General features: G+C 47.4%; 1 protein-coding gene and 1 long non-coding RNA gene across 2 annotated transcripts in view; both read right to left on the bottom strand.

Moving 5' to 3' along the window:
- The window catches only part of LOC309650459, a 369,298-nt gene that overhangs the window by 46,870 nt on the left and 304,465 nt on the right, over positions 1 to 17,963 (bottom strand). The window lies entirely within an intron of this gene.
- The window catches only part of TTLL6 (tubulin tyrosine ligase like 6), a 35,416-nt gene continuing 29,411 nt past the window's right edge, over positions 11,959 to 17,963 (bottom strand). The window contains exon 15 of the mRNA XM_082441801.1: positions 11,959 to 17,461. The gene's annotated coding sequence lies outside the window, so the exon portion shown is untranslated. The remainder of the gene's footprint in view (positions 17,462 to 17,963) is intronic.

Below are 17,963 nucleotides of genomic sequence, written 5' to 3'. Positions count from 1 at the left end.
AAGGGAGGCTGGATTTCAAACACCCCTCAGCTCCCTCCGGACCCCAGAAATCTGTCCTGGCTGATCCCTGAAGTGGGGTCTTTCCAAATGGAGAGGAAAGTCTGTCTCAGCTGGAATCTCAGCCTGGAATTTTTTTTCCAGACATAGCCAAGACAAGGAGCCTCCAAACTGAAACAAAATAAAATTGCCTTCCCTCTCTGGCTTACTCATATTTTCAGTTTCAAGAGGAAAGAAATTTTGATATCATTTCAAAGTGTGTGGGAATTTAATAAACATAGGTAGGTGGGTCACCCTCCCCACGAAGACAACTTGTCCATTCCATAATACATCCAAAACAGTACCCACAAGCTCCGCCTGCAAAAAGACAGACTGACAGAACCACAGACAGCAGTTGCACCATCACACAGATGCTCTGACCGAACATGTGAGCCGATTAACCAGTGACCTGTTAATTTTTTCACCAGGAGTGAATGAATTCAGCGGAAGCCCCCTAGAAAAATGGATGCAGTCTATGGCAGAGAGACGGATAGAGAGCCGGATGGGAGCATATATAGAAAAAAGAATAGGGATCGAAATTGGAGCAAAAAAATTAGGAAATTTCAGTGCATGCAGAACAGAGGGGAAATCCTAGTGAGCTGGACAGGAAAGCAGCGGCGGCTGGGATCTTCCATAACCTGTGTTGACACAGATACAGATATCCTAGTTCAGCACCCGCTAGGTTGGCCTTCTAAGATGCCAAAATGCCCAGGCAGCTCAGCCAATTCCAGGAGAAATCAGCCAGAGCCATTGTTTGTCTTTTCTTCAACCAAACAGCTTTCCCTGAGCTGTTAACTCCTGAAGGGAGGTGGTCAGGCCCCTTCTGCTCCAATCTAGGATTGGACTCTCCCCCACAACTCCCATGCGGGAAAATCTCTCACCTTTACTGATTCAATATTGGAGAGGAAGTGCTTTGGTTTGTTGCATATAAACAAAACCACCTTGAATGATCTTGAAGTTTTATCAACTTCAATTTTATTTCCTTGATCAGGTTATAGGCCAGAAGCAGGACCAGAGGCCCAACCATAATTTTCAAGTCCCAAAAAGCCAATGAGTTTTTATTTTATTTTTATTATTATTCTTATTCTTGATCATCTCCTCTTGCCTGGTGTGACAGAGCCACAGCCATATTTACATAAAGAAGGCTGGAGCATTTAGGCAAATACTCAGATTCCAAGCCACCCCCCCCCCCCATTTTAGCCATGCCAGTCAGATGGGGGAGGATGTGACAGAGGAACAAGATTCCAAGGGCCCTGCTGGGCTGACGCTGATCTTTCCTTCATTTAGAAGTTTCTTTGGAGAGGGCTGAAAATGGGTAGCAGAATCCCCAGGAAGGGAGGAAATGGAGGAAATTAATGGTTTGGGGGTAAATCCAGTCAGTTTATAATTCCCATGATGTTTGGACCATTTCAGCCTCTAAGCAGCTGCTCTTTGAGGAGACACGGGGTGGGGGTGGGTGGGTTGCAGAGTTGCCTTGCTGTCTTTTAAATCAAAATGTCCCTCCCCAGGGCTCTTAGTGAGGGGCTCCGGGAGTGTGGGATCTCAATGTCCTCCAGCAACCCCTCTCCTGACCCCCAACTCGGACCTCTCTTACTTGTCTGTTCCGCCTCACACAATTCATCCTCTGGGTTTGCCAGATATCCTGCTGGCCAAGAAACCGTCCCCAAGATCTCCTTCTTGACCCAATTCCAGCAAATGTCTTGAATCTTTCTGTGCCTCAGTTTCCCTATGTTTTTAGTGAGGGAGGCAGGGAAGAGAGCTGAGGCACTGGTCTAGGCAGGGGAGGATTTGGGCCACAGACTCATGTTTCTCCTGCATGGATTGGAGTCGGTCGCTGGTCGCTCCAGTGACACGGAGAGCAAGTGCCCAGAGCCACCCCAACCGAAGCGGGTGGGAGCAGCGGACCCATAGGCGCCCCAGAAGCCGCCTGGCTCTCTCCCCATGTCCCCCACCTCACCCCCCGCCCCCAGCTCAATGCAGGGATCGGGAGAACTTCAGGCCCGCTGGCTTCCTCACCGTATCCTAGGATACCTGGCCTAAAGGGCCGACTTTCTTTTGAACGACGCGCGGTAGCCGGCCCAACCCGGTGAGATTGCCCGAAGCTGTCCGGCGGTCAAGGTGGGTTGGGAAGCCAGGGGCTGGGGAGGCCGCGAGGGGCGCAGAGGGAGGCATTTCCCTCCAGGAGCATTTACTCCCATCAGGGGAGGGCGCCTCTACCTCTGCTCGGTCTCCATCCCCAGATGCCCCAGGGCAGCCCCAGCTCAAGTCGCCCGCCGACTCCCCGCCAAGTGGCCGCCGAAACAGCATCTCCAAGAGCGCCTCGGCCGGTCCCTGGGCGAAATGGTCGGAAGATCTACAGAGCCGAGCCGACAGGGAGAAGGCGGGAAGTCCCGCAACAGTACATATGTTTCAACTTGAAAATGAACGGCTAGAGTTTGGCTTAATTTTTGCTCTGAGTGGTGCAAATAATGTCCCCTTTTCACTCTTCGGTCGGAGATCTCAGATGTATAGACCTGGTCTGGGAGCTAAAAGTTAACTCCTACTCCCCCCGCCCCCACTCCGCCGAATAAATTTTTTTACTCGGACTACCAGCGAAGTGCCTGCTTTAGCATCGTTCTCGTCGAGTTAAACTCTGAAAACTTGCTTCAGAAAAAAAAAAAAGACAAAAACAACCAAAAAAAACCCTTTGTTTTTATTTTTTTAAACGAATAAGTCAACGGCCTGATTTTTATTCTAATTCTGAGAGAAGTCTACATTTTAGTTGTTACAAAGATTGTGTAGATCAGACCTCATAAGCAGAAATGTAATTCGTTTTTAATTTTTCTGTTTTCAATTTTTCCATAATAATTTTTATTATCTATAAAATTAAAAATGAATACTATTAACATAATAAATACCAGATTTTAATCTATCTTTTTAAAAATTAGGTAATGTATGCTAAAAGTAGAATTCCAAGGTTACAAAAGGACATAGATTGAAAAGTAGTTCTCTGTCTCTTCTGACCTCCGTTCCTCCCAGAAGCAACCACTGTTCTCAGAGTCCTCTGTATCCTACAAATACCTTCAACACAAAAGGCAGCATACCATACACATAGCTTTGCATTTTGTCTTTTTTTTTTAAGTGTTAATGATGGCTTTATGTCTTTACTAATGTCTTTTTAATGGTTCCATTTTATTGTATGAATGCGCCACTATTTATTTAACCAGGCTACTATTGATAAATATTTAGATTGTTCCCAATTTTCTCTTCCTTTTCTCTTTTTTCTGCTATTGCGCCAAAATACACTACTCTGTGTATATATGCAAGTGTATCGGTATGATATATTCTTAGAAATGGGAGGTATTTGATACCTTTGAGGCTTTGTGAATTTTTAATATTCATAGAGGTTGAACCTTGCTTCACAGTGTTAAAGCAATTTGTATGTCCTTTTTCAGAGAACTGTCTTTTCTTGTCCTCCCATTTTTCTATTGTTTTTTGTTAATCTAGTTTCTTACTAATTTGTTTTTTATGATATTTTACTAAAATGTGAGGTTGTGGTTTTTGTCCCTATGATTACACTCGTGACTGAGGATTTGGAGTTTATATGTATTAGAGTTTTCCTGACAATTTTTTTTTTTCTGGGGGGAATAGAGTGTAGATTTCAGACTATTGCCCATTTGGATTTTCTCTTGCAGAATTCCATTTTTATTGGAAAGTGGGGATAGATTTGTTTTTTCTTAATCATTTCCTCACCTTCTCTGACTCTCCTTAAGATTAGAAGACACAGAAAAGTCCCAGGTTGGACTCTGCTGGAAACGGCTTCAGCGCTACAGAACTAAGACCTCAGGCCTGGCTCCCCCTCCGTCTCCTTCCCTCGAAGCCTCAGCCCAGGTCAACCCCCTCGACAGGTCACAGACTCTCACCCAAGAACTTACAAAGCACTAGAAAATTGGGGTAGGGTCTAAGATACGGCTCCTCCAGACACCTGGCAGATGGGCCTTTGGAGATTTGGCCCTTTCACTCTGGATGGGGTGGGGGGGACTGTCTGTCGACTTGGCCTCTAGTTCTCGGGAAACTGAGAGAAAGCTGCTCCCTCTCGGAACTTAGTGATCACCACGCGCTTAGTTATCCCCAGAGGACATCTGGGACGGCCAGGACTGCCTGGGGTCGGGAGGGTCGGCGGGGATGAAGTTGGGGAACGAGGGAGGCAAGAGAGGAGTCGGAGGCATCGGAGGGGCTGCAGAGGCCACGTCTCGCTCTCCGCAGAGGCGCCCATCAACCGCGGGATCCCGGCAACGAGCCGACCTCCCCGCATCCTGCCTCCCAAAACTCCAGGCGGGGCTCCGCGATCCCAGGTCGCAAACAGAGCCTCTTTCAACCGCACCGGATATTCCGCTGGTGGACCAACGAGCCTTTGCCAGCGCTTTGCTGGGCGGGGTGGGGGGACCTTCAGCAGCGCATTCCCACCACTTTCAGGAACTCTTTGGAAGGCAGAATGGTTTGCGTCTTTATCCTACCTGGGCAGTGTAAATAAACTGGGCAAAAAGCGTTAGGCAGATCTTTAGAGAAAAGGTCAAGAGAGAATTCGGGCCCTGCAGAGTTCCATCGTCAGGAGCCGGATCTACCCAAGGAGGAGAGGAAGCGCGCTGACACTTACTGAGCACTTTGTGACCCAGACTAACAACTTGGAATTTGGGGGAATTTCAAGGTAGTCAAATGCCTCGGGGCAGTGCTTCAGATTTGAAAACAAGATATGCCTTCCCCAAGATTTTGTTATAAAGTTTTATCCCGTCAGAATTGAGGTATGGATTTGGTAAATCGAATTTTAAAGGTTTTTTTTTTAAAATTAGATAATGACATTATCTATTTCTTTTTCAGTCAAAAGACCTCTTTCCCAGGAGAGGCCTGAGGGGCTTTCTTACCTGATTTCTGATCAAAGGACGTTTAACTTCTTGGTCCCCTTATTGCATTATTTCAGGTGAGGAAATGTTCCAATTATCCAAATATTTGCTTGAATTAGTGTAAGCCACATACTTGGGTTTAAGTGCTCAGCTCCAGGAAGAAGAGCTCCCCATCCCCACCCACGGGACCCTTCTGCCCCTCCCTGTGGATGCCACTTCCCCACAACCCCACACTTCCTCTTTGGCCAGAGCCTGTCTTCCTGGGGTCTTTTTCCAGTAGCCGTCTCTTCCTCTGGAGGAGTGAAGAGAAGAGATCTAGGGAAGGATTTGAGGGCAGAACCGGTGTCGCTGGTGGCAGTCGGGGTGCTTGAAGCACGCAGCTGCGGCGAGAAGAACCAGCTTTCTAACGGTGGCTCCCTCCACCCTGGACAGAGGGTCTGCGAACCTGGGGCCATGACCCACATGGGCTTTGTCCATGCTCCTGTGATACCAGGGGGAGACCGCCAGCATCCTGATGTTTCCCAGCAACTGGTTGTTTTAATGCAGACAGTATCCTATTAGCGTAATTCCCTTTTTGTGTGTGTGTGAGCAAAATTTCAAAAAGCAAAGGAAACTGAGAAAGCAAGAACATTATTTGGTGGTTATGTAGTCCCAGTGGACAGTCCAATCCTTTTCACTCCCCACCCCCAAATTCAAGGTGGAGCTGAGAGGGGTTTTAAGCTTCAGTTTCTGAAATCATTACTGACACTCTCTGACATCAATTTCTCCTTTCTTTGTCTTAATTTTTATTGTTTCCTGGAGCTCTTCTGAGACAGAATCTACACAGCCAAGGGGAGTTGTGGCGAGACAGAGGGTGAAGGAACCCTATTTTAGACCAACCATGTTTCACAGAAAGCTGGCTCCGGGTCCTGAAGCATGAGGATGGGGGAGGGGATGTGGGGGGAAAGGCCAAAAGCGTGGTGCACCGGAGTCCAGCCCCTGGGGGAAGTGCAGACTCACCGGCTGACCCCTCAGCCGGGCTCGTGGAAAGGACAGGCAGAGAAGTTTAGAAAGGCAAAGAAGTTAACGATGTTTGGCCGTCTGGGGACTTATCAGTGGGTCGGGGTCAGGCGAGGGCCGAGGCGACATGCTCGGGCAGACAGGGCCCGGGTTGGAGCTGCACAGGTGAGGAGGCTGACCCCACCCGGGACGTGGCGGCTGGCTGGGCTAGGGGACAGTCCACCCCGGAGCCTCCAGGTGGGAGGAACGGGGTAGCTGGTGAAATATCAACCCCTTCTGGGTTCTGAAGGGGGGAAGCCATTCCTCGGAGGTCATGGCCTAGAAGAGCTGGGAGGCCGCTACCCCTTCCTCCCCGCATCCTGAGGTTCACTTCCAAACCCTTTGAATCCCCAACCCCTGGCCTTTGGGACTGTGCAAGTCTGTGAGTTTACTCCGCCTCCTGGCTCCTTCTCCCCAAGGGTACAGAAGAGTCGCTCAGCTAGGTTGGGGGGGGTGGGTGGGTGGGGGGAGGTGAGCAGAAATCTCTAGCCATTGGACAGGGATGCACCAGACAAGCCAGGAAAGTCTTAAAGTAAACTGGGGGTGAGGTGGGGCGGATTATGAGAACCCCCTCTCCAGAGCCCTCAATTCTGACAGCGACAGGGGCTGGGGAGCGCCCCTCGGAGTCCTCCCACGCTTGAGCGAGCATCCGGGCCTAGCGGGCGGGCTTGGGAGGAAGGGCCGGGTCGCTAGAGGGATTCCTGGGAGGCTGGGAAGTCACAGAGGCAATTTATTGGCAGGGCTGTGTGGGGTTTCCAAGGCTAGATTTCCTCACCCTCTGCCGTGCTCGGGGCCGTTGGCTGGGGGCCGGGCTCGTGTGCCTCCCTGCGGTGAATCAGGCTTCTGACCTCAGCGCCATCCCGGCCACACTCCAGAGGGTAAACATCCTCTCCACTTTGAAAACTGATGGGACAAGAAAGCGAGGGGGTGGCTGGGAGAGGGAGGGAGGAAAGGAGTGAGACTGAGAGGAGGGAAGGTTCTGAAATCCTCTCTCTCTTTCTCCTGCCAAGAATCCAGTGGCGGCCTTTCTGGAGGGTAGCCTTGCTGCCTGCTCGAGGCTGAAGAAGGAGCATCCCATGGGGCATTGTTTCTCTCCAGCTAGATAAAGAATTGGTTCTCTAGGGCCTCAGAAACGGGACTTTGAAAATGGTTCCAGCCTTGGGGGATGGGGGGAGCAGGAAAGGGCTGGCAGGTACCAGCTGGATTCCCATCCCTCAAAGGACACCCTTCTGAAGGGACACTGGGCATCTGTGAAAGGTTAAGGGCACATACACAACAAGAGGAAATCCTCACTCTTTGGGGAGGGACTTAGTCACTAAACTTTAAGAACATAGTTACTATGACTATCATTTTTAATGTTGAAGATGATGTGGAGGGAGCCTGTTTTGACTCTCAATTCAAAGTCATTCTTGGGCCATGGGCGGAGTAGGGAGAAGCTGTGAGGTCAAACAGATCCGGCGTAGACCCGGGTCCCTCTCCCCACCAGCCTCAGCAAGAGTCTTCATCCCCCTGAGCATAGCCTTCTCGTCTGTAAAAGAGGGATGATACTAACAGCTACAGTGTTGATGCTGGAATCATACCAACTCGGTGTAGCCCAGGACTTTGTGTCGGCAAAAATGTGCCACCAGCCTCAGCTTCCTCTCAGGCCTTGCTAAGGCCCCAATTACATGAGTCCCAGAAAAACCCTCAGCCACTTGCCCTCCGTCCAGTCCCAGCCGAGGGACTAGAATGACTGAGAAGTGAATTAAAGGAAAAGTAACATCCAACTCCACTCTTTCCCACAGCCCCCAGAGAGGAAGGAAGGAAGGAAGGAAGGAAGGAAGGAAGGAAGGAAAAGAGGGAGGGAGGGAAAGGGAGAGAGCTCAGTTCCCTTTCTTCTGGCGTCCAGGCTGTAGCCCACCACACCAAGAGAACCAATGGCTCTGGGAAGAGACAGATGCTAGTAAATCACAGCTACCATGGGCAGAGACACCCCTAAGAGCCTGTGTTTTACTCCGAGGATGAAAATAAGTCAGGAGAACAGCCAGGCTGAAAGCTCCTCTTGGGTTTAGGACATCAGAAGACCTTCCTTGAAACTTCTCTAGAGTATCTATAACTTGGATGTAACTAAGCCCAGTTCTGTAAGGCTGAGGTTGCCCATTCCCACCCTGTCTTCATGGGAGTCCTTATGGGAGCAGCAACGCAACGGAGGTGACCACGCTGGAATGCCCAGCTCTGTTCCCTGCGTTGGAACACTAGATCTAAACACTAGGAACTAATTCCAAGCATGAAGTGTAAGTTCAAGCAATGGTGGTCCAGGAGTCCAAGGTCTCCCCTGGCTTTGGAGACATGGACTGTTCAGTCTTGAATCTGACACATATTGGTTTACTCCGCTTCTCAGGCTCAGTTTTCTCATCTGTAAATGAGGATAGTAGCCCCCTTATCAGGTGGTTTGGGGGATAATAAAGCTCGTTATGTGCTTTGCCCCACGGTCTGGAACATAATATTTGTTAAATAAACAGCAGCGATGCGTACTGATTCGGATTCTCAAGTCCATACCGGAGGAAGCCAATTTCACGCCCCTGGGGAGTCGACTTTACTTCTCCGGCTTTGTGGGGCGAAGCCGGGAGAGGAGCGAGAGGGCAGCGCTTGGTAACCGGCTTTCCGGCCCTGCCATGAGCTTTTTCAGCGGGAGCTCAGGCACAGCTCCCCCAACCTCTGTCCTACTTCCAGCCCCGACAGATCCTCCTCCGACCCCGCTGGGGCGAAGGCCTGGCTTCTCTGCGGGGAGCGCTTTTGCCCGCCCGGTCCGGCGCCGGGGACGGGATGCGCTCGGCCGGACAGCGCGCGTGAGGCGCGGTGTCGCGGAAGCAGGCTGGGAGTAATGGTCCACCCGCGATTTTTCCCCGCTGGGGGAGTGCGGGGCTCAGCGCCCCGAGTCAGCCGTACTGCTTGGATTGCTTGGAACCGCGCTTCGGGTCTGGGTGGTGGGGAGCGAGGTTTTTACTCCGCGTGTCCTAATCTCCAGTTACCGGCAAATTCGCCCTGATGCGCCTTTCCGGGGCCGCACCTTCTCCAACAGAAGCTCCAAACCAGCTCCGCACAGACCTCGCTCTCTCCTGGGGACCGCCAGCCTCACTCTGCCTTCTAAGTCTTCTCTCCAGAGAAGGGGACGGAGGACTTGCTCCAATCACGCCCTCCACCTCCACTTTCCCGGGCCCCTTCTGACAATGGCTTTTCCCTGCAGGGTCCCCAGAAGAAGAGCAAATGAAAATGTTAGCGGGGAAAGGACTGGTTATAGGGTCTGAGTCCAATGAACGATTTCTCTTTCTTCCTCCTGTCCCTCCTTCCCCTCAGTCATGTTGGAAAAATAATCAGGAAATTTCAAATAACCAGGAAATCTGCTGAGGAATGGGGACCCAGAAGGGAACAGCCAACCCAACAGCTGGCTTTTCTTTTCTCAATAGGAGCCCAGTCCCTCCATTAGATATGAATATAGCTACTGTGCAACTCTCCGTGAAATATAAATTTCCCAACCAGGTGGCAAGGGATATGAATTTTCATTGGGCCCTAGAGACACCAAGAGGCTGCAAGTCAGAAGAGGGTCTATTCAGACGATGTCCAAACACAACCAAATTTTAACATGAAAACCAGAGATCTTGATTCAGATCTTTCCTGTTTAAATAAGGGGTGGGGGTCAGAAACACTATTGAAATAACCAAATAACTGAAATATCTGTAAACAACTTCATCTCACTGGGCCTCCGTTTGTGTTGGTGGGTGTGGCAGACAGAATCAGGGAGGTCAGCTAGCTGTTTCCTGGTATAAAAACAAAAAGAATCCCCTCTCCCTCCTTTGAGCGGCTGCTCATTTTCTCAGAAATGGAAAGAAAGAACTCAAGTTCCGTTTAGAGTGTGGGAGCTCTGCCAGTGATGGAACTGGGAACTCACATGGGAGAGTTTGGGGTGGAAAGGCAGAGGGGATGAGAAGTGCAGCAGACACTGAGTCAGAGGCCCTGAGACAAAGTCCAGGCTCTTTGTCTTTGATGTCCCCTAGCCTCCGTTTTCTCATCTGCAAGATGGGGATAATACTGATCTACAAGATTGCTGTGAAGAATAAACAAAGTAATACATGTGAACATGCTTGATCATTATCAGACTTTCCTTGGCCTGTGCCAAATTCAAAGGGGATCATAGCAAGGAGAGCAAGGGTCCAGCTTGTGCCCCAGCCTGGGGATGGATATGAGCGTCCCCATGGCTACTTGATGCCCTGACACCTGGGTTTGGCTGGCTCAGTCTCACCCTCTACCAGATCCAAGGGGAAGTGAGAGTCCATCACAGCGGGCTGCCTCAACTCCTGTTTGCTTTGGCCACGTTGTGATGGCCCTGCTTGGTTTGCCAGCAGGATTTGGGTGTTTGCTCTCCCGCCTGGCATGACTGAGGAGGCAGCGGGCATTCTGCTCCCAATTATCATGCTGACCAATGTCGCTCACAGCAAGGGAACCTCAGTGCCTGCTTGGACTTCCTGCTGCTTCCGCCCCTTTCTCAGATGGGCAGGGTCCCTTTTTATTATCATTCCTAAGACTTCTAGGCTTGGGGAACCAGGGTGTTAGAGAGACACCATAGTCTTTCCCTTTAAAATGGCTGATGAATGGATAAAGAAGATGTGGCACATATATACAATGGAATATTACTCAGCCATAAAAAGGAATGAAATTGGGTCATTTGTAGAGACGTGGATGGATCTAGAGACTGTCATACAGAGTGAAGTAAGTCAGAAAGAGAAAAACAAATATTGTATATTGACGCATATATGTGGAGCCTAGAAAAATGGTACAGATGAACCGGTTTGCAGGGCAGAAATATAGACACAGATGTAGAGAACAAACGTATGGACACCAAGAGGGGAAAGTGGAGGGGGGGGTGGTGGTGGTGGGATGAACTGGGAGATTAGGATTGACATGTAGACACTAATATGTATAAAACGGATAACTAATAAGAACCTACTGTATAAAAAAATAAAATTCAAAAATTCAAAAAATAAAATAAAATGGCTGCCCAAGTAGTACATACTCAAGAATTAAGAGCCAGGAAATAAGCCAGCAAAAGAAATCAGACAGAGAGCTGAAGACACCAAGCACCAAATCTAGGTTTTTAAAATTAAATCCTAGATTTTGCTTTCTTTCCTCATGCTTTTTGGGGACAGTAGATGTTCAGGAGTAAAGAAGAAGAGGGGGCTTGATGAAGGCCACCCCAGACCAGTCAGGGCCCAAGGTTCGGGAGAGTCATGGCGGAAGCATGATTAGTAGGTGCCTGGCGGGAAAAACACATGCTCAGAACAATCCCCTCCCACCTCAAGGCAGCTCCTGGAGCTTCTCACCACCTCTCCAGCACACGGCATGTTCTCAGGGGACGTGAAATACCCTCCACAGGACACATGGCCTGATCGGCTTTCCCAGGCTGCTGGTTAATAACAAGAGTCATGGCTGGAGAATGCAAAATAATTGAAAGCAATGCTTAGTAAATTGCAGTTTCAAGGTCTTCATTGCCTTCCTAACAATTTGCAAAACCCGTTTTATTGCTTTTTTAGATTCCTTGAGTTGAAATGCCACTGTGTGCTGTAATTAAGCTAAGTGATATGCCAGCTGTAAATACAAGGGTTGTGAATGATTACATTCGGCTCATGTAATCAGTCAGTATGGGTGGGGGAGGACGCTGGAACAGCTGCCAATCTGCCTGCCTCACACTCCCTGCCAGGGTGGAGGGGAAAACTGGAATCTGAAGTGGTTCTTTTAAGGCTAGGGAGCGCTACCCAGCCTGTCTGAGGTGGGCTGGGGCTGTCCAGTGGGATGAGCCAGGTAAGTGGTTCCCAAGCTTGGCTCTGCCTCTGGACCCTCTGAGGGAGCTTTCTAAATCCAGGTCAACAACCCCCCTCACCCCAGCCAGACTCACTAATTTCGTGTGATGGGTGGGGGCACAAAGACCTTTTAAGCTGCCTGGAGAACCTACCCAGTTCTGAGCCTGGAGAACCTACCCAGTTCTGAGCCTGGAGAACCTACCCAGTCCAACATGGCTACATTTAACAACTTTGTCTTTAGGAAATCACTTTTGTATTTGGAAATGTTTCCTTCAGTGCTGCTCTTTTAAATCCATCTGGAGACAGAAGCTCATCCACCTGCTTTATGAAACAATTATCCTGATCTCCATCCCCCAAAGCTCCTTCTCCCAAAATTGCTATTTTCTTTCAAGGGACTCAGTTCTTTTGAAGCCATCTTTCTTGTTCTCTTTTCCTTTTCCCCTCCATTCATTCAGCTGCTATGTCCAAGCTCCACAGTGTTTTTCTCACCTGTCTCCCTTTCTTTCCCACAGTCAGCCATCCTGATAGGGGCTGCAAGGGCTTGAAATCTGGGTCATCGTATGAGCCTCCTAATCTCTCTCCCACCTTCGTTCTCTTCCCTTGCCAATCATCCATTCTACCATCTACTACGAGATTCACCTTTCTAACACTTAATAAAGTCTCTCTTCCATTCAAAAACCTTCAGTGATTTCCCACTGCCCACTGAATTAGGTCAACACCTCCCAGGATAACATTTTAGACTCTTCACGATATCAGTTCATTCAGCAAGTATTTACCGAATCCAATTATGTCCTAAGCACCAGGCTGAAAGCAGGGGATACAAAGAAGTAAAGACATGGTAGGTACAGTGCAGTGGAGAGATAGCCACACAAACAAGTTCACCATCATGAAGGGTACAATAACGACAACATAAACAAAGAGCACCTGGGTCTCCAATGTCTTCTTTTAAACTATCTATCGTCATCTCCCAATTTTCCTTTCTGATCCAGCCAAATTGGACTAGACCCTACTTCTTAATCATGTTCAGGGTTGTTTTTATTTTCTTCCAGGGTTTTATACCTCAGTCCCACACCTCATATACACTTTTAAAAATCCTATTTATAGGGAGAAGATATATGTAGATGATATATACAGTAAGTGGTTAATATCCAAAATATATAAAGAAATAGCACACAACTCAATAGGAAATTTTTTTTTAAAAGCCGAACAACCCAATTTAAAAAATGAGCAGAGGACCTGAATAGCCATTTTTCCAAAAAAGACATACAGATGGCTGACAAATGAAAAGATGCTAATCAACATCACTAATCATCAGGGAAATGCAAATAAAAACCACAATGAGAGATCACCTCACACCTGTCGGAATCCCTACTATCAAAAAAGATGACAAATAACAAGTGTTGGTGAGGATGTGGAGAAAAGGGAATCCTCGTGCACTGTTGATGGGAACATAAATTGGTGCAGCAACTATGGAGAACAGTGCAGAGGTCACTCAAAAAATTAAAAGTAGAACTACCATATGATCCAGAAATTCCACTTCTGGGTATTTATACAAAGAAAATGAAAACACTAATTAGAAAAGATATATGCACCCCTATGTTCATTGCAGCATTATTTACAATAGAACAGTTATGGAAGCAACCTAAGTGTCCATCGATAGACAAATGGATGAAGAAGATGTGGTATACATACACAATGGAATATTACCTACCCATAAAAAGGAATGAAATCTTGCCATTTGTGGCAACATGGATAGTTCTAGAGAGTATTATGCTAAGCAAAATAAGTCAGACAAAGACAAATACCAAATTTTTTCACTTATATGTAGACTAAAAAACAAAACAAATGAACAAACAAAATAAAACAGAAACAGACTCATACTGGTGTTCACCAGAGGGGAGGAAGTTGGGCTAAATAGGTGAAGGGGATTAAGAGACACAAACTTCCAGTTATAAAATAAATAAATCACAGGGATGTAATGTACAGCATAGGGTATGTAGTTAATAATATTGTAATAACTTTGTCTGGTGACAGATGGTTACTACATTTATGGTGGTGATCAATTCATAATGTGTGTAAACATTGAACCACTATGTTGTACACCTGAAACTGATATAATATTGTATGTCAACTATATACATCAATTTTTTAAAAATGTTTTGCTTTGTTTTTTGCCACACATGCACGGCATGCAGAACTTCCCCAACCAGGGGTTGAACCCATGCCCCCTAAGTCCTAAAAAAAATTTTTGTAGAAGAAAGGGATTTGAACCTAAATTTTTTTGAACCTGAATTTTTATACAAAATTTCTTGCAACGGCAAATAAATCATCACTGAAATGGGAAACTTTTTTACATTAAAAATCTTTTTAATAAAAAAAAGTCCATTTATCTTTTTCTGTCACCTCAAATATCACCTCTTCTATTGAAGCAGACTTGATCCTCGCAGCTGGGTGTGAGAGCGTTTCCTTCTCATCCACCAATGCTCTTTTTCAGTGGCACTTAACTCAGGCTAGTTGTCCGTGGACCTGTCTTACCCCACTGCACACTCCATGGAGGCAAGGACCACCACAAGCATTTTTTGTCCCCCATGAGCATTCAGCAGACAGCTGCTCTGCATAGCCCCATGGCTGAACAGGCAGGAGGCGGGTGGGGCTAGAAAGGCAGCCTACTATTTTGCCTTCTCATTGGACAACCCAGAGCCGTTACAGTCTCTATAGGCAGGACCAGCTACCTAATTTGGTGGGCCCAGTGCAAAATGAAAATACAGGACTCCTCATTGAAAACTTATTCAGAATTTCAAGATGGTAACAGCAGAGCATTAAACCAAACGCAAGGCCCTTCCTAGTGTGGAGCCCTGTGTGACTGCACAGACTGCATGCCCAGGAAGCTGACCCTGTCTCTAGGATCAAAATTGTCCCTTAGAAAGGCAAATAATTCTGACTTCACCTTATTAAGAGACTTCCTTTTTATCAGCTCAGGAACCTTGACTGGCTGGGGCTGGTGACTAGGGAGAAAAGGGGAAAGATACAGAGCTTCCAGGAAGCCCCATTTCAGCAAGTCTTACATCTTTTGTCTGGGCCAGACTATGACCTATGGCAATCTGATAGTGACAATGGCATCAGGAAAGGGCTGGTGAAAGGGGGTGAGGTGACAATTAAGCTTTTACTAGCCTGCCCAGTGGTAACCAGGGCTTCCTTCTTCTGATATTCAGGTGGGCCTTGAATTACTACTAAAAAGAACCCTCTACCAGGAGTCCTTGATAATCAGGCTTAGGTCAGGATAAAGGTGGTGTGTCTTTGTGTGTGTTTCACAGCTGGGCACAAATGGCTAGAGCCTAACTTCTCCATTCAGTATCTTGGATAATTAAAGTCTTTTGCCTGAAGGGTACTGTAGGCTTCAAGTATCTCAGAATCCCCTGACATCCTTGAGGCCAGAAATTCATCCCATTGGGAATACATCAAGCAAAGTGAGTCAACACTGCAAAGCAGATGCTTGACTTCAGACCTCACCCTTCTTCCTCCTCTCCTGCTCCATACTCCTCCTCTAAAGCTCATCCCAGAGATCTAACTCAGGAAGAGCAAGTGAGGCAAAAATCTTGGCTCACATTCCTGGAGAGGGTAGAGAATGAACTGGCAGACAAACTGAGATGTTACACGTGGAGTCTAGCCAGGCCCTATGCTGGCCAGAGACATGGCAGCCATGGTGCCCCCAAAAGGGCCACCTCAGGCTGTAGGCTCCCAGCAAGAAGGACAAGGCTTATGGAAGACCACACAACCAAAAAAATTCCTCAAAGCCTCCTGACACATTTGGAGCTCTCTTAATGAGAGGTGCTCAGAACTCTCTCTCCCACCCGCCCCTTCCCATTCTCACTCCGGATCAGGCTCCTCAGCCTGGCATGGAGCATGGCAGTTTATTTGATTAACGCACACTTGAGGGGAAGAGGCATCATTTCTGCAGGTCAATGGAAGAAACACCTGCAGACAGGGTACTCTCACCTCACCTCTGTCTTCATCAGCAATTTGAGTTAGGCTGGTAAGGGAGATAGCGAGAAGATGTTTGCGCACTGAGGTCCTGGCATGGGAGGAGATCTGGTCTTTACCTGATGAAGCTACAACCGCCTCAACTCCCTTACTCAGGGGTCAGAGTTCTCCATCAAGCTTAGCCCTTTGTCTTTTCTCTCTGGAGTTGAAGACAAACTGACACTGGGCTGTTGGTGCCCTGAGGGCTTTGGACTCCTGGAAATTGTGAGTCCTTCTCTGCAGCACTCCTCCCTTCGTGTTGCTCTATCCTTGGGAGTGTTCTGGATGACAGTGCTATGTGAGGGACCCATAGGAATGTCACTAGTGGGGCAACTGGGGTGTGTCCTGGGCAGCACCAGTAACTCCCAGAAGTCATGGTCCTCCAGCACTGTAAGCTAACTGGGGAGGGGGGGGGCACAAAAGGCAAGGCTATTAGCCTCAGGGTGCTAATGGGAGGTAGTCATAAGACCAGGATGTCTAGACGAGGAAATAAAACTCAGTTGCTTCTATGGGCATTGTAGACACTGTAGGAAGAAACAAATCATTTCCTGGGAGTAAGAGGAAGAAAGGGACACAATGGCAGAGATCCAGTCTGATTCTGGAAAGAAAAAAAAAAAAGATTTTTCTTAGATTTTCCTTTAAAATGGCTTCTAGAATATTCAAGCCAATTAACTCATCATCACCTTTCCTATCTAATAGGTCAGGAGGCACTCAGGTGATTCACATCCACAGTAACCAGAAACTTTATTTTTTTTTAACATCTTTATTGGAGTATAATTGTTTTACAATGTTGTGTTAGTTTCTGATGTATAACAAAGTGAATCAGCTATATGTATACATATATCCCCATATCAACTCCCTCTTGCGTCTCCCTCCCACCCTCCCTATCCCACCCCTCTAGGTGGTCACAAAGCACCGAGCTGATCTCCTATACAACATTCATCTTCCTGCATCCTTACAGCCCCAAACATTTGATATGGATCATTTAAAAGCTGGCCACAGATAACAAGTGGTAGCAGTTAAGAGTACAAACTTAGCTCTTGGTATCTATGTGCCCTTGGGCACGTTACTTAACTTCTCTAAACCTTGGTTTCCTCATTTGAAAAAAGAGAGTAACAACAGTACTTACCACAAAGTGTTGCTTTGAGGATTGAGATACTGTATGCAAAGCTTTTAGTGCACCAAAAGCAAGTGTCAAGAGTGCTGGGCTCAATACCATCAGCACAGTATCATCATCACCATCAACATCATCGTCATCATCATTGCAGCTACCAGTTATTCAGTAGGGTGCCAGGCACCCTGCTTTAGCAAGCTTTAACTCATCCTTAAAATCCTACAAAATGGCCTATTTATCCCCTAAATAAGTGGCCCACTCACTATGAAAGTGGATCCCAAGGAAGGATGATGAGATTATAGAGATTTAAGCAGAAAAATGGAGGAAATTGTCAGGGCTCCATTCCTCACATGGGTCAGGATGGGATCTAAGTTCATGGCAGAGTGGTAAAGAGGAAGAAATATCAGGCTATGTTGTCCAGAGCCCACCACTCGTGTGAGTTTGGGCAAATCACTGAATGTCCCCGAAGCTTAATTCTCTTCATCTGCAACTTGAGGATAAAGTAATAACGTCTGCCTTGCCAAACTCACAGCACTGACCTGAGGATTATATGAGATACGGTACATAAACTTGATGTGTGGAAGGTTTTATTATTACACCTACCAAGAAAGCCCATGATCCATAATTTGGACTTCTGCTCTGCTCTTTCCCTCTTTCATTCAACCATTATTTATTATGCAGAAGCCCTATTCTCACACCACATCCTGCTCCATTTGTAAATCAATGTGTTGATAGGCATTCTGCTGTATATAATCAGACTTGTATGTGTCAGTCCTTTGCGGTCTGGCTAGTTGGGAATTTTTAGAAGCCATTATTTGATCTAAAAGCAGAGGACCAGCTCTGAGATCTGGTGACTCCACATGGTATTCTAGGAAGCCCTGCTTGGTCTTGGCCATCACTGCTTCCTACAGAAATACCTTCACTAAAGAGCCATTTATTATTCCCTCAGCTCTAACTGAAGCCTAATATTAAAAATGCCATTTGAGGGCTTCCCTGGTGGCGCAGTGGTTGAGAATCTGCCTGCCAATGCAGGGGACACGA

Source organism: Balaenoptera physalus, assembly GCF_965194825.1.
Source record: "Balaenoptera physalus genome assembly, chromosome: 20".
In the NCBI taxonomy this organism is placed as follows: Eukaryota; Metazoa; Chordata; class Mammalia; order Artiodactyla; family Balaenopteridae; genus Balaenoptera; species Balaenoptera physalus.
This window is presented reverse-complemented; position numbering and strand designations above follow the sequence as displayed.